This window comes from Taudactylus pleione, unplaced genomic scaffold, assembly GCF_031769625.1.
Source record: "Taudactylus pleione unplaced genomic scaffold, aTauple2 ptg000181l, whole genome shotgun sequence".
Lineage (NCBI taxonomy): Eukaryota > Metazoa > Chordata > Amphibia > Anura > Myobatrachidae > Taudactylus > Taudactylus pleione.
The window spans coordinates 4,114,514-4,139,283 of NW_028284583.1; the positions used below are offsets into that span (position 1 = coordinate 4,114,514).

At 45.8% G+C, this 24,770-nt stretch overlaps 1 protein-coding gene and 1 pseudogene across 3 annotated transcripts in view; both read left to right on the forward strand.

Annotated features, from left to right (window-relative positions):
* The window catches only part of RALA (RAS like proto-oncogene A), a 75,064-nt gene that overhangs the window by 34,891 nt on the left and 15,403 nt on the right, over positions 1-24,770 (forward strand). The gene's annotated exons all lie outside the window — the stretch shown is intronic.
* Positions 18,262-18,380, forward strand: LOC148519819 (5S ribosomal RNA; annotated as a pseudogene).

A 24,770-nucleotide genomic window follows, 5' to 3' on the forward strand; every position in this document is an offset into this window, starting at 1 on the left:
ACTGCCCATACACTTGCGGCACAGGCCACCAGAGGGGATGGGAGCGACGCGACCCCCGGCCAGCGGTATCCCTGGCCAGCAGGACCCTCAGCCAGATATATCTTTAGATGGCAGTGATAGTTGTAAAGTGTGTATGAACAACCATTATCTGCAGATATATTTTTCAGTGTGTACCCAGAGTTATGCATATGTTGGAAGAGTGACGCAGTTCACTTTCTGACTGTTATCGCTATTTCACAGAGTGTTACCTGTACCATTCATTTGTATGTATATACCTGATTGACTCGAACTACTGATTTTGGTGGGGTTTTCACTGAAATGTCCCTTGAGATCCTCCTAGTAACATAGGCTATGAATTATTTAGCTATCATGTTAATTTGCTACACACACACCACACATGCAGCTTCCGATTTGTTTGGTGGAGATTTCATGATGCCTAGAAGATAATCTTAATTTGGTCATGACAGTGCTGCGAACTAAAGGGCGCGCCAGACTCCCGCGATCAGACTTCCACCCGAGCAGAGCCGGGTGCAGGATTTTTGCTTTATGGTTGTGTGTATTGTAGATGTTAACAGAGATAACTGGGCTTCTTCCAGCAGCAGCTCCTCGTGTAATCTGGGGGGCGGAGCCTCTAGGCCCCACTTACTTTGAGAGACTGCAGCCAGGAAGCTATTGCTCGGTCTTCTATCCTCCCTTCTGCTACCAGATGGCCCCTCCCATCCTGCCTCCTCATTGGCTGGCTGTAGCACTGAGCAGCCCAGGTGGAAGGCTTCCCCAAGAACGACAAGGTGAGGGTGATTGACCTCTGCATCTAGTGATGTCATGACACCACATTGGGACAGCGGCACGACAATTGGCTATAACGCGCCATGCCTAGCATAGTCAGGAAGGGGTCGGGCTCTGGTTAGCTGGAGGAGTTTGAAATCGTGTGTTTAATGTAACCAGTTGTGGAGAGACGAGGGTGACCCGAGAGATGTTTGTGCCCCGTGAGCGCAGGATCCCGCACAGCTGCTTCCAGCTGAAGTCTCCGCCAAGGCCCGGAACCTGCGCCCTGTCACACCAAGTGCCCCATACGGCGCTGGCTGTGTGGTGTGCTGGGAGAAGTTTGCGCTGTGGGTCTGCGCTGCTTGGTGCTCTGTGCCCAGGGAGGCGGAGGAGGGGCTGCCCCTAGCTCAGCACTGTTCTCTTCTGCTGGTTTGTTTCCCGGTGCCAGCTGTGCAGTATCTGTGCCCCCCATCAGCCTCTTCCATCTGGAAGTTTAATGACAGCTGCTGGGGCTGCATCCACCGAGCCCCGACCCGTGTGTTCCGTCCTTCCCCCCCCCCCCCCCCCCCCCCCCCGAGCATGAGTCCCCAGGGCTGCCGCTGCTGGTGCTGATTCCCCATCTTCTGGCCTGTCCAGAATTTTCAGGGCGGCTTCTGTATCCTTATCTTACCCGGTAAACTTTGCTGGAAACATCAGACCGTGGACACTCGGGGAGCGATTGGAAGCGCCCGGGGTGCTGTCTTTGTCATTGAATAAAATGTAATAATCATTCGCCAACGATGGGTAGGCACTGCTAGGATTTGTATTTTACATGAATATACTTACCCAAACTACCGTATATACTCGAGTATAAGCCGAGTTTTCCAGCACAAAAAATGTGCTGAAAAAGTTCCCCCTCGGCTTATACTCGAGTCAAGTGTAGCGCTGACCGGACGGAGTTCGGTCAGCGCTACACACTGCCAAACACACAGCCACCGGAGCTGGCAGCCGCGTGTTTGGTGTTATCAGCAGCCGCTGAGAGTCTGTCAGAATCTCAGCGGCTGCTGCTGCTCCCACTGCGGGAGCCATCTTCCGGCTCCCGCAGTGGGTGATGGGAGACACGTCGTCATGACGGCGTCTCTCCCATACAAAGCGGCCGGAGGAGCGGACAGCGGCGGGACCAGGAGCGAGAGTTACAGGTAAGTGATTTTTTTTTTTTTATTCTTTTCTCTCTACTAGGGGGGGGGGGGAACTACAGGGGGCACTACCAGGGGGCGATGACTACAGGGGGCACTACCAGGGGGCGATTACTACAGGGGGCACTACCAAGGGGGGATTACCACTGGGGGAACTACAAGGGGGGAATTACTACAGGGGGCACTACTAGGGGGGGTTACTACAGGGGGGGATTACTACAGGGGGCACTAAAAGGGGGGATTACCACTGGGGGAACTACCAGGGGAGGATTACTACAGGGGGCACTACCAGTGGGGGATTACTACAGGGGGCACTAAAAGGGGGGATTACTACTGGGGGTACTACCAGGGGGGGGATTACTACTGGAGGCACTGAAAGGGGGGATTACCACTGGGGGCACTACCAGGAGGGATTACTACTGGGGGCACAACCAGGGGGAATTACTACTGGGGGCACTACCAGCTGCTGCCATTTCCCACACTAGGCTTATACTCGAGTCAGTAAGTTTTCCCAGTTTTTTTGGGTAAAAGTAGGTACCTTGGCTTATATTCGGGTCGACTTATACTCGAGTGTATACGGTACCTTTTGAAATATTGACACAACCAGTATTACTCCATCTTAATTTCATTATGCGCCTGCATTTTATGTCTAGCAAATCAGTATTGACATTCAATTGAATTGATCAAAAGCATGTTTGAGAAATTGCATTGATATATAGCAAAAATACATAAAAAAATAAAATAATACTCTCTCCATATTTTAAGAACTTGGTTCACTTATTCAAATTGTAAAGCAAATACAATTTTGATTAACCTTTTTAAATTCAGAATTTTCACAACAAAAGTCTTTTGTACAGTGTATCTGAGCTGTAATAATTGCTGATTGGTCTGGCATTTCAGCATCTTGAGTGTTTGGAAAACTGCAATACTGGGTCAGGAATTGGTGTAATCAGATGCTGTGATATTCTGTGCCTCATGTGTTGCTCTTGGTTACATTTTATACATCACATACACTCTCTTGGGAAAGTACACACTGTTATGTATTCCCTATATTTACACTGATTTGGTTGCCTACAAGAGCAGACAAATAACTTGCCCTTTTATGTTCTGCATTGCTTAGAAAATCCTGCTTAAGTGAAGCAGGGTGAATCATCCTTCATCTTATCAGTAACTCCTAAATGTCTGGGAAATTATACCCAGCTTCATATGTCTGTAGTTATCTATCTGTGACTCACTAATGTCTGTAAGGATCTATCATTTGATTTCTTTTGTACAACATTTTCCTAATACAGTTAAAATACAACTAATGCTTATTTTGAGTTGAATGTAAGAGGCTTACTGTAAGTGCCACTTCAACGTGTTCTGACAATCACACCAATGGAAAAAAAAGTTGATATATTCTATTTCTATATGGCCATGTACCATTTATACAGACAATTTAGGAGCCCATCCAAATGACTGGACTTTGTCACACCGGCGAAAAGTCCCATTTGAGCGCTGAAACGGGTCACTTTTCGGTCATTCTGCTCGCCAGCTCAGGGGTGGGCTGCGAGTAGAAAATTCAACACTGGTGGCTGTGCACGTCTGCAAGGAGCAACGATTGAATTGCTTCATTGGGCGCCATCTAGTGCCTGCTGGCGCCACACACATGAATTCCTCCCCATAGAGGTGAGGAGCAGTGATGGATAGATGTGTGTGTGTGTGTGTATGTATGTATGTATGTATATATATATATATATATATATATATATGTGTGTGTATATGTATGTATGTGTGTGTGTGTGTGTGTATGTATATATATATATATATATATATATATATATATATATATTATAATACATTTTTATTATTATTATATATATTTATTTATTTTTTATTACACATAAGAGATTGTCTCACGTGCAGCACTTTTCGGACAATATACAGGAAAACAAAAAATAGGTTTTACATGAACTGTCATTTATAGCATAAATATGCATTACTTGTTTGCACTTATTTTGCTTTTTTGCGCTTTTCACACGTTAATAAACATATATGTAAAGCACATAAAAAATATGAGAAATGTAGTAATTGATGCTATTCCCACTATTGTTTCCTAACATTGTATTGGCCTTTTAACAAATGTATAGAGAGAAGCTGAACCTACTAGTCACATAACATGCACTACCAGTTTAGTAGGTTGGGCAAGGACAATATGTCAACGCATAACTAAAATACATCAAAAGTGCATGGTACATTTTTAATGCATATATTTGCCAATGTACCCAGAACTGAATATATCTATTAAAATATAATTTCTGCTACCCAGTTATAAAAGCATATTTTAACAACAGTTCTGTATAAATTTATTTTTATTGCTGACCATAGCTTTCAGGAGGATATTGGGATAAACCTCTCTGCTTTTATGGAAGTGGTATCTTGGCAGCTGGTCTCTGTAGGCCACAACGGCTACTTCTTACTCTGCTGCAAACAATCACTAACCTTTGTTATAATAGGTCACTTTCATGTGCCAGGCTAATTAAATGACTAAAGATATATTCCCAAATCTGACTTGGCCGCTGCACAAAGTACACAATCCGGGTAAAAAGGCAAAAGACAGAGGTCCTATGCGAGTGACTTACACAACGCGCATCGTTATGCTATTTATACCAATTCCTTTACTAAAAAAAATAATCCTAAATACAGTACTTGGTGCACTATTGGCAAATGAAGGCGCAAATCCGGGAAAAAGTACTCAAATAGGGAAATCGTTGGCAGAGCATCTAACTTGCACAAGTCATTTTGTGCTGTATGAGAACATATCTGTATCAAAGGGTGTGAACATGTTAAATACCATTACCAAAATACCTAATATTTGCTAAATATGTATTATGGGTTTAGTATACCTTTTTTAAGGGATCGGTATGATTTACCGCTGAACGCATGGCCTGGCGGTTCAAATCCTGACAACTGAAGCCCGGCAGAGGTGAAGATCCCGACTGTGCTAAAGGAAAATATAAACTAACCTAACCTCCCCCAACCATAACCCTCCCTTAGGGGTGCCTAAACCTAAACACCCCCCTTCCCCGCTGTCTAAACCTAAGTCTCCCGGGGGAGGTGCCTAACCCTGACCCCAAGTCCCCCCTTGGAGCCCCAGACCTAACCCTCCCCACCATGTTACTGATTAAAAGCCAATGAAAGATCTCATTAAAGCAGGCGGCATTATAATACTAAAGGCATAGATGTATATTTTTACTGGATTAACTCTCAAGACTGATCTTTTTGATGTCTATACTCTCATAATTCAATAATTTTAATACATTTCAGCAACCTTTTTATATACTAAATTGTATGTTTGGGGGGAGATGGGTTGATATGTTTAAGAATGTAATCATTCTATACTACTCATGTCTGGCTTTGAACACATCAAGCACTCTCTTAATTTATCTGTTTAGGAAATGTAGAGTGGCTGCAAAGTACCCTGTTGGCTTTGTGACCTTTAATAAAAACAAAAGTCATAGCCGCAAGGAACCCACTAAAGTATGTCTAAAATCAGGACATCATCATCATCATAAGATAAATATAGTGCAGATCTCTAAAATTTTTATACAAACAATGAATGTACTCCAAAATATAGACCTACATCATTGCAAATATATATATATATATATATATTTATTTTTTCTACTTCAGGGTCCATAGGGTATCCACAGGATACCTTGGGGTATAGGTGTGACGTCAGTCATCAGGCACCAAAGAGTTAAGCTTTCAGCCTCCCAGGATGCACTAGGTCCCCCTCCTATACCCCGAGACAAGGCATCCCAGTTTCGTTTGGTGCCCGGCCGTAGTCGGAGGCACCTGCTAGAGGGGGGCTTAGAAGAGCCCCTGAAGCTTTTTCTTCATGCAACTGTGGCTGCACATCTGGATGAACAGCATGGACAGTCAGTCCTGACGTCCATGCTGTCTTCCCTACACCCCGCCGGTACCAGAACGCCGGTACTGATCCGGGGATGCTGGTGGACATCTGGGGTCACAGCTAGCGGTGACCCCAGATGTTCCGGACCATGGCCGGATTCAAGGGGGACAGAGGTAAGCAGCGGGGTCCCGCGGGGGGGTCCCCGCTGATCACATGGTCCTAAGTCCCCAGGCAGGGGGCTCCCTGGGGACTGGCTGCAGCGTGGAGCCAGGCGACCAACCTGCGCTTCCACTACCCCCTGGGACAGCGGACCGCAGCAGAGCGGTAGCGCTGCGGCGTCCCAGGGGTTAAATGCATGCCAGGGGAGCACGCCTTCCCTGTCTCACAGCCGGCGCCTCCCCCGCTGCACACAGCCCTCTCTGCACTGTGCTGACTGGCCCTGTGTCAGTGCTCCTCCCCCAGGCCAGCCTCCTCTCTGCTCCTCGGTGGCCATCTTTTCTGAAGCATGGTGAACGCTGCTGGAAGCCTGCATTGGAAGCATCGTGGTCTGGGTCCCCCCGCATACCTCTCCTCCGCTGTGGTCAGGTCTGTGTATGCAGCGCTGTGTCCTACCAGGCCCTGTGTCTGTGTAGTTGAGTGATCAGCGCTGTTAGTGCAGGAATTGTTATTTCTCTGCATTGTATGTGACTGTGCTAGCGCTGCTGCCTGTAACTTTTTTTTCTAAACTGTCAGCTTTATACTGTCCCTGTTTTTTCTGCTAAGTCCTTGCGGTGCGGTACTGCAGGGTGGTCTCTCGCCTCTTAAATATATAATTGGTGAGAGGGGTCACATACGTGGTGCCATCATGTCTGAAAGTGATTTTCCCCTCCGGCTACAGTGTACTACGTGTAAAGTACCGTTAGCGGAGGGGGAGGGTAGCGCGGAGGGCCTCTGCCGGCAGTGTTTGTCTATGGCGCGGCCTCTTACGATTACTGCACCGGTACAGGAGCCGCCCTGGGCTTGTTTCGCTCAAGCGCTTACTGCCTTAGTGGGCCAGTTAGCTCCGCAGCCCGCGTTTACACCGATGGGTTTGTCCTAGCAGTCAGTGGTGTTGTCACCCATGCAGGGTTTCCCACGACAATTGGTGGTACCCCACAGTCTCCCTATTTCCCCGCTCCCGGTTTCTCAGGAACCAGCGTGGGTTAACTCCCTGACGAGTTCTGTACAGCACTTGTCGGATGTGTTGCAAGGGGAGTCTGTGATGCGGCCGCAAAAACGGCCGGTGGCGTCTGTCGGCTCCTTATGAGGATGACGAGGGGACGTCTGATGATGGGGAGATTCTGGATCCTTACGATCAGGAACCTCTCCATGCTAAGGACGCTGATGCTAAGTCCAAAGTATATATTCCTGGACTTATTCGGGAGGTCCGCACAGCCTTGGTGATTGAGGACGAAGTTCCCCCAGCAGCTAAATCTAAGTATGCCTTTTTCAAAGATGTGAAGGGCGATGCCACAGTCTTTCCTCTTTCGGGACAGTTGGTGGACCATTTAGAGGAGGCGTGGAAACAGCCTGGCAAAAGATACCAGCCGCAGAGACGCCTGGCGGTGGCTTATCCGTTCGCGGATAATTATTTTGCAAAGTGGGAATCCCCTCCACAGGTGGATTCTCACGTGACCCGTCTTGTCCGTAGTGCCACATTGCCGATGCCATCCATGTCCTCCATTAAGGATGCTACGGACCGCAAGGTGGAGATCTGCCTGAAGTCCGCTTATTCCCTTGCGGGGGGGGCAGCACGGCCGGCTATGGCCATTTGCTGGGTTGCCAGAGCGATGGAGCGCTGGGCGGATTCATTAGAGGCTTCTTTTGATTCCGACTGTCCGGCCGAACAGGCAGAGTTGATTGGCAATCTCCGTGATTCGGCCACCTACATCAACGAGGCGGCCCTAGACATTAGTACTCTGGTGTCTAGGATTTCTTCAGCAGCGGTAGCTGCTCGTCGCACCTTGTGGCTGCGATCCTGGAAGGCGGACGCAGATTCCAAAAAGGGTCTGGAGGCGTTGCCGTTTACCAGAGAAGTTCTCTTCGGTCCGAATCTGGATAAGATTGTGGCCACGCTGGCGGCAGCCAAATCGGCTTGTCTCCCGTCGGCCGCTGCTCCTTCTGGTTCTGGACCATCGTCCTTTCGGTCATCTAGGGCCCAGGGCAGGCCCAAACCAGTCGTTTCCTCGACAGGCTGGCCCTAAGAAATCGGTCAAGCCCCGGAAGCAGACATGGAGTACCAGACGTCCGGCCCCCAACCCAGATGACAAGCCTGCGGCCTGACGGTCCGGGCCTCCCTTTGGGGGATCCCAGGGTGGGAGGCCGCCTGCTGCAGTTCGCCCAGTGTTGGTCAACCACTACGAAAGACACTTGGGTTCTGGAGGTGGTCTCCCACGGGTACGCCCTCTCCTTCCGGCACAGACTCCCGCCTCGATTCTTCACCACGGGTCTACCATCAGACCGGAACAAGGCTACGGAGCTGCGGAAAGTATTGCACACTATGCTCCAGGCTGGAGTTATAGTGCCTGTTCCATTCTCCCAGAGGGGCCAGGGTTTCTATTCAAATCTTTTTTTGGTACAGAAACCCAATGGGTCGTATCGTCCGATTCTCAACCTCAAAGCACTCAACAGGTCTTTGCGGGTACCAAAGTTTCGGATGGAGACCCTACGGTCCATCATTCTGGCGCTGGAACCTGGGGACTACATGGTGTCATTGGACATACAGGACGCTTACCTGCATGTCCCTATTCTTTTGCGCCATCAACAGTTCCTCAGGTTTGCAATCCGCAGCGACCATATCCAGTTTCGGGCGTTACCTTTTGGCCTGGCGACAGCACCACGGGTTTTCACCAAGGTGATGGCGGTCATGGCGGCTTCTCTGCGGCTGCAGGGAGTCCGCATGTTGCCGTACTTGGACGACCTGTTATCCAGAGCTCCTGTTACGCCACTTGGACCTGACCATTGCACTGCTGCAACGGCACGGCTGGCTAATCAACTGGCCGAAGTCCACTCTAATCCCGTCTCGGAGGATTCTGCATCTTGGAGCCTTATTGGACTCGGGACAGCAAAGGATCTTCGTGACGGAGGACAAGATCTCTGCTTTACAGTCAAGGGTGCGCAGTTGTCTGCACAGCCGCCGGGTGTCCCTACACTCGGCGATGAGGTTACTGGGCTCCATGGTGTCGGTGTTCGACATGGTGGAATACGCCCAGTTTCACTCCAGACCTCTGCAGCACCTGATCCTGTCCAAGTGGAACGGGCTGCCTCAGTCTCTGAAGTCCCAGACGATTGTGCTCACCCCGGAAGTTCGCCTGTCCCTTGCTTGGTGGTTACAGACGACCCACCTCAACAAGGGACGTCCGTTCTGGGTTCCAAATTGGGTCCTGTTGACAACGGACGCCAGTCTTCGGGGCTGGGGAGCGGTTTTGGGTCCACACTTGTTCCAGGGCAGGTGGACGCCGACAGAAGCGGAGCTTCCCATAAATATCTTGGAAATCCGTGAGGTCTTCAATGCTCTCCAGCAGGCACATCGGTTTCTCCAGGGTCACCCGGTACAGGTCCAGTCGGACAACGCTACCACCGTGGCCTACATAAACAGGCAAGGAGGAACCCGCAGTCGGGCGGCTCTCGTAGAGGTCTCTCAGATCCTGGTTTGGGCGGAGCGCAATCTTCCGGCCATATCAGCGGTCTTCATCCCGGGAGTGCTAAATTGGGAGGCGGACTTTCTAAGTCGCCAGGACGTTCATCCGGGGGAATGGTCCCTGCACCCCGACGTTTTTCAACTGCTGGTGGACAGGTGGGGTCTTCCAGAGATCGACCTCATGGCGTCCCGGCACAACAACAAGTTGCCGGTGTACGGGTCTCGCACAAGAGACGAAGGGGCGTCTCTGGTGGATGCTCTGTCCGTCCGTTGGATGTTCCGGTTCGCATACCTGTTCCCTCCGGTCTCCCTTCTTCCACGGGTAATCCGGAAATTCAAAGAGGAAGGAGGGACGCTCCTGTTGATAGCTCCCGCGTGGCCCAGACGGCACTGGTTCTCAGACTTTCAGGGTCTGTCCGTGGTCAGTCCTCTGCGGTTGCCGCAACGACCGGACCTTCTGTCTCAGGGTCCTTGTCTTCACCCGGACCTGACTCGGCTGTCTTTGACGGCGTGGCTGTTGAGACGGCCATGCTGAGGTCCCGGGGGTTTTCCAGCTCTGTGGTGCGTACCATGTTGCGAGCTCGGAAACAGTCTTCCGCGAGGATATACCATCGCGTGTGGCATACGTTCTTCCAGTGGTGTCGACCGAGAGGTTATGCACTGCGGGAGTTTCGTCTGTCTCGGATTCTCGCCTTCCTACAAGCGGGACTAGATCATGGGCTTCGCCTTGCTTCTTTGAAGGTACAGGTTTCGGCCCTGTCTGTCTGGTTTCACCGTAGGATTGCTACAATCCCGGATGTGCGCACCTTTATGCAAGGTGTTGTCCGCATTCAGCCGCCCTTTGTTCCACCTGTGGCTCCTTGGGATTTGGCTGTGGTCCTGAGGGCTCTCCAAGGACCGCTGTTTGAACCACTGGGCTCAGTGGATCTTAAATGGCTAACAGCTAAGACTGTTTTCCTTCTGGCTATTGCTTCGGCCAGATGTGTTTTCTGAGTTAGGGGCTCTTTCTTGTAGACCCCCTTTCTTGGTTTTTCATGGGAACAGGGCAGTGCTCCGCACTCGGCCCGAGTTTCTTCCCAAAGTTGTTTCCCAGTTTCATGTTAACGAGGAAATCGTTGTTCCGGCCTTTAACTCACCGGGTCTTTCCGTGGGTGATGCCTCTTTGGATGTTGTGCGGGCCTTAAGGACTTATGTTGACGCACTTCTTCGTTTAGGAAGTCGGATGCTTTGTTTGTCCAATATGGCTTCCGTAAAAAGGGTTGGCCTGCTTCAAAGCAAACTTTGGCAGCCTGGATCCGTATGGCTATTTCTGAAGCTTATCTTCATGAAGGCCTGCCGGTTCCTCCTTCTGTGAAGGCTCATTCCACTAGGTCTGTGGGTCCTTCGTGGGCAGCTCGACGTGGTGCCTCTGCAGTCCAGATCTGCAAGGCTGCTACGTGGTCCTCTGTCCATACCTTCGTGAGGTATTACAGGTTTGACACCTTCGCCTCTCAGGATGCTTCCTTCGGGCGGCGGATTCTCCTTTCTGCACAGGAGCGTCCCCACCCTTAAAGGATACTGCTTTGGGACATCCCCAAGGTATCCTGTGGATACCCTATGGACCCTGAAGTAGAGATAACAAGGGTAAGTTCTTACCCTATCTCATATTTTCTATTTCTACGAAGTCCATAGGGTTCCACAGGACTCCCGCCCTGTCGCACCTGTGCTGCAGATGGGCTTTGCTCTGGTCACCGGTTTTCCGTCTCCCTCTGGTGAGAATGTGATTCTTGTATGTGTCCAGATCTTTGTTCTCTCTCTTCCTTCTCCTCCTCCGGCCTATGGCTTGGTAACTAACTGAGATGCCTTGGCTCGGGGGAGGGGTATAGGAGGGGGACCTAGTGCATCCTGGGAGGCTGAAAGCTTAACTCTTTGGTGCCCGATGACTGACGTCACACCTATACCCCAAGGTATCCTGTGGAACCCTATGGACTTCGTAGAAATAGAGATAACAAGGGTAAGTTCTTTCTCTCTCTATAATATGAGATATGGTGAGAGAGAGAGAGAGAGAGAGAGAGAGAGAGAGATAATCAATCTAGCTAGGAATGGGTCACTTGGCCAATTGATGATGCAGTGCTTCTTTACTATTTACATACATACATCATTCTTCATTATACAGTTCTGTTTTTAAACCTTACACAAAATGATAATTCTTATGCATGCTCCATAATTAGAGTATATCAACGTATTTATTGGCAATCATGGATAAACTACATATGAATTAAACTAGTTTTAGTTGTCCAATATTACAAAAAAAGTTAGATGTCAACTCTTTATTTTGTTACCGTAATCCTATATATGCTCCCACCTAGCAGACCTCCTATTTCAGATGTACACCATTCTGGGAATCTCGAAAAACCGCTAAAGGAGTATCTGATTAACTCTTAAAAAAAAAAAAAAAAAAAATTAATAACTATGAAATATAAAAATGTGCCAATTAAATAATTTATTATAACAATAATAAACATAAAGATGAAAATAAAAAGTGAAAAATGAAAATTTTAAAAATACAACATGTAGTAATATATCGTCTTTTAGTGTGGTATATATTAGCCTCAAGCTTCAAACTGCAATATTAAAACCGGCTGTGAATTGGTAAATATTGCACAATAAAATAATTCGTAGCGTCCAGGGATACAGTAGCAATAATGTATCAACTTGTGTATCGTTATTTCTGTATATGTAACAAATGATTTTTCCAGTTAATGTAAAAAAGTAGCAAACAAATATACCGAGGGCCTCTTTTTGTGAAAATATATCGCCTAATTCAATTCCATGACTATTTCGCCTAAGCGGAAACTCTATGCATTGAATTCGGCAAAAAAGATTCTGCAATCACTAGCAGGTGAAAAGAAATGCAATATCTTTATTTTGGGGTGTAAACATGGGAAAATGACTCTGAACCCTTGGAACAGCCCCCCAAAGAACAAATCTGCAAAAATAATAAAAACCCTTTGAACACCCCAAAAAATACGCCATTTTCTGGGTGAAAATGTAAAAAGTGGGGGCACAAGCATAAAAACGAGTGAAATAGGCTTCTTGAGGGGCTGCAAGGATGGGTCGGGTGTTCTTAGGATTGCAGGTGCATGCAGCAGGTGGATTTTTCACGGGTTAAAAACAAAAAAGTTCACTTTAGAGACATTAAAAATTAGCTTGCACCCATTTTCAGGTACCCCAAATTTGAGTGGACTTTTTATTTTCACCCAAAAATACTGCTTTATGCCATTCTTCACCACTTTTACAAAGACGCTAATAGCAAGCAATTTACACAACCCAAAATAGCTTTATTAGGACTATTAGTACACATCTATATTTATTTCCTATGTTGGTGTATCTTTTTCTGGGGTACAGACTGATTTCCCCAATTCTTTAAGTACTTTTCACCTGTTTCCGCATTCGTCTATTACCATTTTGCCTGTTTTGCAATTGAATTTGGCAAAAAGCGGGGACGAGCACGGAATGAATTCTCCTCTGAAACAGGCGAATGAGGCGGAAAGTCGGACAGGCGAAAACTTTCAGATTTTTCACCTCTAATTGAATGCGGCCAACTGTGTAAAACACTTAAAATCCCATGTGCAAGCTCCAGGCTGTATGGAAGGAGGAGAGGATTATATTCTGGTGTGTGGAGTGTGTTACAGCCGCCTCCAGCTGATTTAAATATATTTAGCTCTACTCCTATATGATGTGTAGGAGGAGAAAAGTTCTTATATCAAAGGAGAGGAATCCCAATATACTTTCAGTGGGCACCGCATATGTGTGTCTGGTCGGCATTCACAGCTGTGGAGATGGGGCTCCAACCGCTTCTGGTCTATGTGTATTTTCCCTTCTGCGGAGAGAGATTAAAGTCTCGTGCTCCAGTTTAATCCTCCTGCTGCACGTGTCTCCCAGTGCTTGTCGCTGCCAGTGCATGCAGCGTCTGTTGTGGGAGGAAGATAGGTGCTGCTGTACCCGGTTTACAATCCAGCATGTATGTCTCCTTAACGTGTTTCTTCCTTTAGGAAGATTTTTTTCAGAGCGGTGTGTCCAAACCACGGACCTGCTCCCTTCAATGTATCTGTTGGAAACCTGTTTTTAATGTGTTGCATACATTACATGCGTGTATTCCAATGAGCACACAATTCTGTGAAATCAGCAGCTCCACCATTTTGTGAGTGACGGCAATCTCACTCTGTGAGTGCTGAATCTGCAGTTAACCACACGGTGTGATGGCATACCATATCTGTATTACACAAGGAACACGTCCATTAAGGCGTCAGCCTTAATTATCAGAATTTAATTGCTTTTTTAAGTTTGGCAGAAATTCATTAGGTTTTGTGAAATTTCAGAGCATGTCTAAGAAGCCTTAATGAGACATGTGAAACCGTAAGGTGTGTTGTCTATGGAATTTCATAGCTTTTTTTAATAATTTATTAACCATCAGGGTTTTTAGGAGCAGACCAGGCCACCTGCAGGTGAGAAAAGCATCAAAATGGTACAGTAGCGTGGGCGGAAGAGGGTACTGCACACAGGAGGTGTTTTGGGGGTGCAAAGGGAGAGATTGCTGCGAGGGCGGGCTGCAGGTGTGCAGGGCAGTGGCAGCAGCGGGGTTGTAGGGCAGTGCACAGGGGCATCAGCAGACGACAGAGGGGCTCACTGGCACTGGGAATGCATCTGACAAAATCAAATCAATAAGACAGATGCATGGACGTATCGGTGAGATCCATCCATGCATCGGTGCAAAATTGAATGTGTAATATAAAAAAATGAAATAAAATGTGCCCCCCCGACCCCCCCCTCCTCCTCTCCCAAAGCCCTGGGCTTGTCACTGCTGGTCCTGGTTGTGAAAATACAGGGGACAAAAAGCATAGGGGTCCCCTGTATTTAGTGCAACCAGCACTGGGCTCTGAGCCAGTCCTGGTTCTGGAAATACAGGGGAAAAAAACTGAGTAGAGTTCCCCTGTAAATACCAGAACCAGCACCGGCCCCTTTCTAGTGTGGGAACGGGGGGTAATGCCACAGCCAGGGGACCCCCCCAATAAAAGGGTCCCCCTCTCCAGGGCACCCCAGGCCTAGAATGATAGCCCGGGACTATCCCCGGCACCCCTGGCCGGTGGGTGCCGGGTTGATTGTGTAGTGCAAACAGTGTAAATATTGTCTTTTGCAGGTAAACTACAGGTCCGTCAGGCTGCCATGCCGCTGCCTCACGCTGGCTTTTATAAGCCAGCCGAGGGGCTGGAGCGATGACGTGAGCCGGGATTGGCTCGCGGCGGCCATCTTTGATTTCTATTGTGAGATCATTCATTGGCTCGTCTCTCTCAGCCAATGAGCGCTCAGCAGTGGGATTTCTACAGTGAAATCCTGCGGCTGAGCTGTCATTCGGGTAGTACTGTTTGTTTTGTTTTGCCAAGACCGGGGATGTCTACTTGGAACGAAGAGGACGCGATCTACGCATAGGAGAAGGTGAGTATGGATTTGTATCCCTATGGATGCCTACATGGAAAAAGGGACATAATGGCTTCAAGGATACATAGGTGAGTATGTGAGATTTTGTGTGTGGGCATGTATGTTTTAATAGTTTTACTGTAAACTGTGTTTGTCTTGTTTTAGTTAAAGATTTCTTTTGCTGTGGAACTACAGGTATCAGCGGGCCTGTAATTCCCCGCATGCTGGTACTTGTGGTTCTCCAAGTACCAACATGCTGGGGAGGCTTGATGGGACCTGTAGTTTCACAGCAAAAGAGAATAATTTTACTATCAAATGCACCACACTACATAATAAACCCAGCACCCACCGCTCCAGGGGTGCTGGGGATAGACCCGGGCTATCAGCCTAGGCCTGGGGTGCCCTGGAAAGGGGGACCCCTTTATTATGGATGTCCCTAGCTCCCCAGGGATCCCCGGCCTGGGCTAACTAGCGGTCAGGGGTGATGCCTCAGTTGGGGGACCCCGTGAAAGGGCTCCCCCCCCCCCACACTACCACCCTGCTAGAATTGGTCCGGTGCTAGTTCTGGTAAATACAGGGGAACCCTATGCATTTTTTTTTTCCCCTGTATTTCCAGAACCAGGACTGGCTCACAGCACAGTGCTGATTGCCCTTAATACAGGGGACCCCTACGTCGTGTGTCCTCTGAATTTTTGCAAACAGGACTGGCTCTGAAAAGCCCCGTGCTGGTCGTGCTTAATACAGGGCATCACTACATCGTTTGTCTCCTGTATTTAGCGCAAACAGTACTGGGTCTCCAAAGCCTGGGGCTGATTTTTTTTTGGGGGGTAGGCGGGGTGGAGGCACGCAGTTTTTGTTTTGTTTTTTGTACACAGGTTACATTTTTTTTTTTAAACACAGAAGCACAGACGGATCTCCCTGATCCCGTCCATGCTTCTGTGTTTGTTTATACACAGATGCAGTCATCACGGATCTTCCTGATCCGTTCCTGTATCTGCCGCTAACGCCCGCTACCTCCCCCCGGGTCCCGGCCGCAGCTGATGTCCGCTTCCTTCCCCCGAGTCCCACTGTTGCTAAAAAGGACGGCCATCTTTGTGCAGTCACAGTGAGTACACCCTCCTGCTGGAGGCACCTACTGAGGCTGTGCAACAAGTTGAAACTCCCTATCTGTATAATGGCACATTTGAGAGGTAATAATTGAAAAACTGTAACTTTCTAATTTACTTGAACCCGAAAAGCACGTACCCTGGAACAATAGCTACCTAATAAAACAAACCCCAAGTCTAAATTCACCCTGTAGCCTGACTTATGCCTTCCCAAAAATCCCCAATAGAGAACAACACAAAAGTGGTCCTAATTGAGTGTCTGAAAAAACTGACAGTTGGAACTTTTAGATGACTTCCAAATCCTCACACTTTTTTTATTTTTCTCTGAAATTTGGCATGCAGCACCGAGCGACCGTTCTATCCGTCCATGCCAAATTTCAGCTCCGTACCTCCAATAGCTTTTGAGGAGTAGCCCCTTAAACACTATGCCCCCCCTTGGGTGTTCTCTATGGGAGAATTCCATTGTCTTCGATTCTGTCATTAAAATAAGGCACGGCTGTGTGTGTGTGTGTATATATGTGTGTGTATGTATGCATGTATGTATATGTGTATATATATATATATATGTGTGTGTGTGTGTATGTATATGTGTATATATATGTGTGTGTGTATATATTTCAGAAAAAGCATATGACCAGTCCCAACATACAGTCAGATGCATAAATATTGGGACTTTGACAGAAGTTTCATATTTTGGCCTCTATTCACCACCACAATGGCTTTGAAATGAAACAAACAAGATGTGATTTAACTGCAGGCTTTCAGATTTAATTTGAGGGTAATTACATCCAAATCAGGTGAACGGTGTAGGAATTACAACGGTTTCTATAAGTGCCTCCCACTTTTTAAGGGGCCAAAAGTAGTGGGACAAACTAAACAATCCTAAATTTAACTTTCACTTTTTAATACTTTGTTGCAAATCCTTTGCAGGCAGTTACAGCCTGAAGTCTGGAACGCATAGACATCACCAGGCGCTGGGTTTTATCCCTGGTGATGCTCTGCCAGGCCTCTACTGCAAATGTCTTCAGTTCCTGCTTGTTCTTGGGGCATTTTCCCTTCAGTTTTGTCTTCATCAAGTGAAATGCATGCTCAATCGGATTCAGGTCAGGGGATTGACTTGGCCATTGCATAACATTCCACTTTTTAGCCTTAAAGTCTTTGGTTGCTTTTGCAGTATGCTTCGGGTCATTGTCCATCTGCACCGTGAAGCGCCGTCCAATGAGTTCTGAAGCATTTGACTGAATATGAGCATATAATATTGCCCAAAACACTTCAGAATTCATTCTGCTGCTTTTGTCAGCAGTCACATCATCAATAAATACAAGGGAACCAGTTCCATTGGCAGCCATACATGCCCACGCCATGACACTACCACCACCATGCTTCACTGATGAGGTGGTATGTTTTGGATTATGAGCAGTTCCTTTCCTTCTCCATACTCTTCTCTTCCCATCACTCTGGTAGAAGTTGATCTTTGTCTCATCTGTCCATAGGATGTTGTTCCAGAACTGTAATGGCTTTTTTAGATGTTGTTTGGCAAACTCTAATCTGGTCTTCCTGTTTTTGTGGCTCACCACTGGTTTACAACTTGTGGTGAACCCTCTATATATTGTTGACTTAGACACATATACATCTATCTCCTGGAGAGTGTTCTTGATTTGGCCAACTGTTGTGAAGGGGTTTTTCTTCACCAGGGAAATAATTCTTTTGTCATCCACCACAGTTGTTTTCCTTGGTCTTCCGGGTCTTTTGGTGTTGCTGAGCTCTCCGGTGCGTTCTTTCTTTTTTAAGAATGTTCCAAACAGTTGATTTGGCCACACCTAATGTTTTTGCTATCTCTCTGATGGGTTTGTTTTGATTTTTCAGCCTAATGATGGCTTGCTTCACTGATAGTGACAGCTCTTTGGATCTCCTATTGAGAGTCGACAGCAACTGATTCCAAATGCAAATGTCACACCTATAATCAACTCCAGACCTTTTACCTGCTTAATTGATAATGAAATAACTTTGGAATAGCCCATACCTAGATCTTCTAGATTCGTGCCTTCATGTGACCGTTCAGTCCTATTTCATAATGTGCACATATGTATGCAATTATATATTTTTTTACCAGTTCGATTACTCCAGGACACGTACAGGGACGGATACAAAAACATAATATTCTCTTGTCTATCACTGTGTAGCCCTGGGGGAGATGTTGTATTTTGTTACAACCATACCACACTGGTCTTGCCCAATCTCAGCTGAACTTGGAAGCCAAGCAGTGTTGGGCCTGACTAGTACTTGAATGGGAGACCTTCAGGGAAGATCCGGTGTTGTAAGTACTACTTAGAAGTCTCCTATATACCCAGGTAGCACACAGGAGAGTGATATGATATGTCACAGATGTTCCCTTTGAACTCTGGCTTATCTCCTGGTTAGGCCATTTCCTTGTTTGGACATTTGTGCACATCTGGAGTTATAAGAATATTCAACTTTTTCAATTTTTTGGAGCTTTTTAATAACATATTTTGTGTACAATATTTTTTTGTGAAAATTTTTTTTCTAATGGATTTTTTCTGTCATGTTTTTCCAATACTGTTGAGTCATCTGTATGTTCTCTTGGTGGTCCAAGTTATCTTTGCATTTATGCACATGTTCATGTTTTGTCATATATGTGATTACCTGAGCACCTTTTTAGGTTTAGCTCTGCTGGGTCTTCCTGTGTTCCATGTGCTTTTTTTTCTCATAGCCTCACGGTTGTCATATTTTGTATACCATGGATTAGTCTTCACCACAGACTATATTGCTTTAAGTCTTCTTTTGTGATTCTTTTGCTACATTTCTTTAATAGGATGTATTGTACAGTCATTCATTTCCTAACTTTTCTGTGGCACACATGTATATATTTTTTGTCGTTTTATCTTATATACCTATTCTGATGCACATGTTTTGGTAGATGTATTCACCAATATATTCTGTTTAGGATCCTTTCGATGGTACACTTGCCGTTTATATATAACGGTATGGTTACATACCTAGTTTTTTTATCTAGATCTTTATTTTTTATTATCTTTTGTATATGTATTATTATTTTTATTTGTTTTCCACTTGGAATAATAGTTTTACATTTTCACTTTATTCACATTCACTATTAAGGAACACAGTGGTGTGGAGTTTTTATGTTCCTTCTTTTTATAGGAGTGATTTGTATTTTGTTACTTTGTTTGTTCAATTTTTTTGATGTGTGGGCATTGACCCACACCTTGTAAATTGCATTATATATGGTGACACGATGTTGACATTTCATCATGTTTAGCACTGCATGTCAGTGCCTCACTATCTATTCACACATATCCACGATGTACAGTGGTAATTTTTCCTCCTATCCACCGGGGGCGTCAGACTGCTTTATCCTGTGTGATGCCTGAGTGTCTGACGCACAGTGATGATGTCAGATTCTGGCCCTCGGCTGCATGGAGCATTACACTGCACCAATCACCTTGGACATTCCACTATAAAGGTATGTGTATTTGTTTTTTTCATTGTGTTCTTGATAAAAGTCATGAAACGTTGAACAAGGCAGACACAGTTGTCAAGTTTGATTCTTTCATTTCACCGGCCATGTGAGTGCCGCCTTTCCCTCTCTACATATGTAAGTGGGTGTTCTAATGAACTTCCAGGTAGGCACCAAGGCAAGTAATTTTATTTTGCATTTATGTGGAGTGCCAGCCATATATATATATTTTTTTTTTATTGTTAGAATAAATTATTTAACTGGCACATTTGCATCTTATTTATGTACATTTTTATATTATATTTTTAGCTCTGTTTTTTTTTTAGATTTTGTTGCCAACTTTTAATACAGCAGCTTCGGGTATCCATCACAATTGTGTGTATATTTATTATCCAAGGTTATAGATATTTGCTTATTTGTTCCATAGCGCCTAAAGGTGTGTTTTGGGGTTTTTTTTGTTTTGTTTTGTTTTTGTACACCATTCTTGAGATGTATGCCTTTGCTGCTGATTGGAAGACATGTCAATCTGTACATGAGTGTAATTGAATACAGCGACAGGTGAATGGGTAATTGATGCGATGATGACTAGAATTACTGTTTTAAAAATGGGGAAAAAAAAGCATGGTTAGATATCTACTTTACAGATAAAGAATACTTTGTATGTTAAGAATGGGTACACAAGAGATCATTTCAGTCCTTTTTTTAAAGAGGATGCATGACCTCTGTAACTTTATTTCATGAGAAGCATTTGTACTTGAGCTACAACCTTCATTTATAGCACTGAGCATTCTAAAGGTGCATATTCACTACACGAGAGTGGAACGACTGTACGATTATAATATTGTAATTGTGCAATCATTCTTCAACCTGTGCAACCTGTGTCGTTCAGTGCAGGCACCCTCCCTCATCCCCGAACATGCACAACCTGTCGACATCGACAGGTTGGTCTGCATGTTCTGGCGATGGTAAATGACGACAACAATCAGCGGGACCGTGCATCGCTGGTCGTTGCCGGAATTTTACTGCACGATTAATGAGCGATTGAACGATTATGATGTCGTAATCGTTCATTCGCTAATTTTTCTCGTCTAGTGGATATGCGCCATTAGAAGGAAAAGAGCGTCAACAAGTGCTCTTCATTGTATACCTGGCTACCATTCAGTCACGCTGCCAATAATAAATATGTGAAAACAAAGATAACCTTTCCAGTTTATGACAAACAGGCTGTGTGCTGCAGTAATATACGTCACTACTTTTATTTTGATGTTTGTTTGAGTTTTCAGAACTACAATTTAAGTGTTGTTACGTAAGGTTAAGACTTCAGATGCGTGTGTGTGACTGTCTGTGTGTGTGTGTGTGTGTGTGTGTGTGTGGTCCTTGTTCTGTATTTTTTATTTGATTTAGCCCCTTAGTGCAGAGGCTTCCAAACGCGGTAACAGTTCAGGTTTTAAAGATATACATGCTTGACCTCCAGGTGACTTAATTAGTACATCAATCAATTTGATTTAACTACCTGTGCTAAACCATGGCTATCTCTAAAACCTGAACTGTTGGGGCGCCTTGAGGACTGTGTTTGGGAGCCTCTGGATAAGGAAATAATCTGTGCGGAACGTGGGAACGCGCGTCGTTGTTATCGTTCATCTTTTTGGTGTTAAAAATGGACGATAAAGTGGACGACTGAACGATAACAATATCGTTATCGTTCAGTCGTCCACTTTATCGCCCAGTGTGTGTACGCACCTTAAGCTCCAATGGGGCAAGGAATGATGAGGGTGATTAAACAAAATCAGTAGAGTGCTGCACAATATATAGGATATAGATACATATGATTTGGCATTGATATTGCAGCCAGTGAAGGACACCTTGTACCTTCAATGGATTTTCGTAGCTATAAAAAGACTGCTTTGTCTACAAAAATGTAACTGTATATTTAAAATCAGAGTGGTGGTATTTGTACAGTTTTTGAATGTTGAACTTTAAAACAGAAGCTATCAGAATTTGTCATTTTTTCTAAAAGAGAAGGGGTGCTTAAAATGGACTGTTCCTTAGATAAAACACCTATAAATACTAGCTGCCGTCAGAGGATATCTAGCACATCCATTATCCCCACACATGCTGAACCTGACGGGATCGTCAGGTTGACCAGCATGTATGGGCGATGATAGATGTCGGAAGCAACCAGCGTGCACGCGCATCGCTGGCTGCCTCCGACCAAAACATGCCCGATGCATGCACGATTTGCAAGCTATTGCACGATAACGATGTTGTTATCGTGTTTATTTTGTGTTTCCTATTTTGTTTATTGTAGTTTCATTTGGAATTACAAAGTAATCTCTAAATTCATTACCCTCAAAATGTCAGGAAACCACATAAGATATATAATTTTACATTGTTTTAAATGCAGTTCAAGCAGACATTGAACAGAGGCAAATTAGGTAAAATGAAACACACTGTATAATAAAATAGTACTGATTAAAGATTAAATGAATAGTTTTGAATGCACCAAGGGGATGAAGAAACTTGGCAAATCATTTGATTTCCTTGAGGTTGTCCTAATAATAGTATTATTTGTTTGACACATTCATAAAACACTCCAATTATGAAATCCTAGAACAATAAATGTTTCTAAAATAGCTCTCCAGTTGTTTTGGAAATACAAGTTTCAAGGCTGGTAGGACATCTTTAACAAGTGTAGAGTGACTACTCCTGTATTTTATTTTGGAATATTTGCATACTATAATGAGATTTTCTAGGGGATGGGACCCAAATCTAAACATTTTCTAATACACCATATACACACAGCCTGAAAGGTAATTTTATATAATATGTTTAATTCTGTGCCTTTAAACAAAGTTTGAGTACATTGAACCATCAGAAAGCAAAGGTTTCACTATCTCAGTCATGCTCCAAAAATTCAGTATTTCGGAATATTCGGATATGGGAAACTCAACCTGTTGGGGGGTAACCTGGATGATGTATCGGGCTCCTTCCCTCTCACTCGAGGGGCAGATACATCATGTATTGTTATTATCCCTGTTTTGGTGCTGCCAGTCAGGTCCATTCTAGTTGTAGAGAATGTCGAACCTGCACCTAAATCAAACACCCTCAGTTTACGCATTGACGTGTTTTCGGCTGTGTTCCCCCGTCTCTGACCAGCGGGTGGATCTCATGGCGGGAGTATGGCTATCGCCAGATAAGAGGTATTACAAAAGCGTTTGGCCTTATGTTTCTCATTCCCTGAGGGTCATCACAAGTAATGGGATTCACCTCCTGGGGTGGATTTTCATGCTACTCGTCTGATTATGAGTGTTGCTACGCGTCCCATTCCTGCCCGGACAGATTCTACGGATCCGTAGGTGGTAACCTTCCCTGAAATCAATATACTCGTTTTTAGGGGCTGTTGCCCGTCCTACCATGGCTATCGCATGATTGGCTAATGCTATTGCATACTTTTTTTTTTCCCTCCAAGGTCTTTTGTCGCTCACATGAAATATGCAGTTTTCATATGTGGGAGTTACCACTTGGGATACCAGTCTCCTGACTCTCCTGGTTTCAGCTGCGACTGTATCCGCTGCCAAACCCTATGGCTGCGCTCTTGGAAAGCAGTGGTGCAGATACCATATATTGGGAAGATCTTGTTTGGTCCTAACCTTTACAAGATCGTAGCAACATTGGCAGTATCACTAACAGCAAGATTTCTGCCTTTAGCTATACAAGGCCTCGGACTAAATCTGTGAAGTCTTTTTGTCCTCAGGGTTAGCCTAAAGGCCTGTTTTTTTCCTAGGCTGTCGGCTTCCACAGGGGCCACTATACTCGGTACCGAGCAGACCTCTGCATCCAGACACCCTGCTTCTAAACCTAAGGGTAAACTTTCAGCCTGACGGGACAGGTCTTCATCTGAGGAATTCCAAAGTGAGATACCGGCTTTGTTAGTTCACCCAGTGCTGGTGTCAGGTCACCACGGATGCTTGGGTAGGAGTTGTAGTCTCTCACAGGTACGTCTTCTCATGGCTCAGACGGCCTCCTCACCTGTTTTTTGTTACACAGGCCCTTCTTCAGACCCGAACAGGGCCTTCAAATCCAGAAAGCTGTACAGGCCTTGCGCTAAGCAGAGCTATTTATGCCAGCCCTACTATCTCAGCGAGGGACTGGTTGTTCTTTTTTTTTTTTTTCTGGTGCAGTGGCCGAATGGTCCTCATTGGCCGATCCTCTGTCTCAAATCCCTGAACCAGTTTGTAAAGGTGCCTGGGCTCAGGAGGAAACCCCTACGCTCCATCATTCAAGATTTGGAACCTGGGGACTTTATAGTATTGCTGAATATTTAGGACCCGTACCTATGGGTACCTATATAGCCCTCTCATCAGCGTTAGCTCAGGTTTGCTATGCCACAGCAACAATTACAATTTTCGGGCTCTGCCCTTTAGATTGTCCACAGCCCCAAGGGGTTTACCAGGTTTAGAGATTTTATGACAGCCCACCTGTTCAGTGTATCCGACTGCTCCAGTATCTGGACGTTCTGCTCTTAGCAGGATCACCAATGTACTTTGAATCCATTTTCAAAGTTAACCATTGCTTTTCTTCACAAGCACAAATGGTTAATCAACTGGGAAAAAGCCCTCCCTGTATCCCTCACAGGGTATGATTCATCTGGGAGCCCTGTTGGATTCTCAAAATCGGAGAATCCTTCTGACTGGAGAATCTTTCTGACGTCCGACGAGATCTCCACACTTCATCTAAGAGTGCGCGGAGGTCTCCACAATTGACAAGTGTCATTACTCTCTGTAATGCGGGTTCTACAATCCAGGGTGTCTACCTTCGGAAGGGTGGAATATGCTCGGTGCCATTCCAGGCCTTTGCACACTCTAATCATCTCCAGTTGGAACGGGTTTCTCCATCGGATCACGGTTCAGCCGATGATGCTCTCTCCGGAGGTGTGTCTGTTTCTACCTGGGTGGCTATGGCCATCTCATCTAGGGTAACCCTTACAACGGACGCCAGTCTCTAGGGCGCAGTCACCGGTCCGCACTTCTTCGGGGCAGGTGGACGTCTGGCGATTCTGCACTGCCAATAAATTTATTAAAACGTTAATCTGTCTTGGGCCCTTGGTCTAGCCTAACACATGCTGCACGGTACACCTGTTAAGGTTACGTCCGATAATAGCAGCGATGACGAGAATGTCACACATTCTGACAGTCCAAGGGTCTCCTCCTGGCCTTCT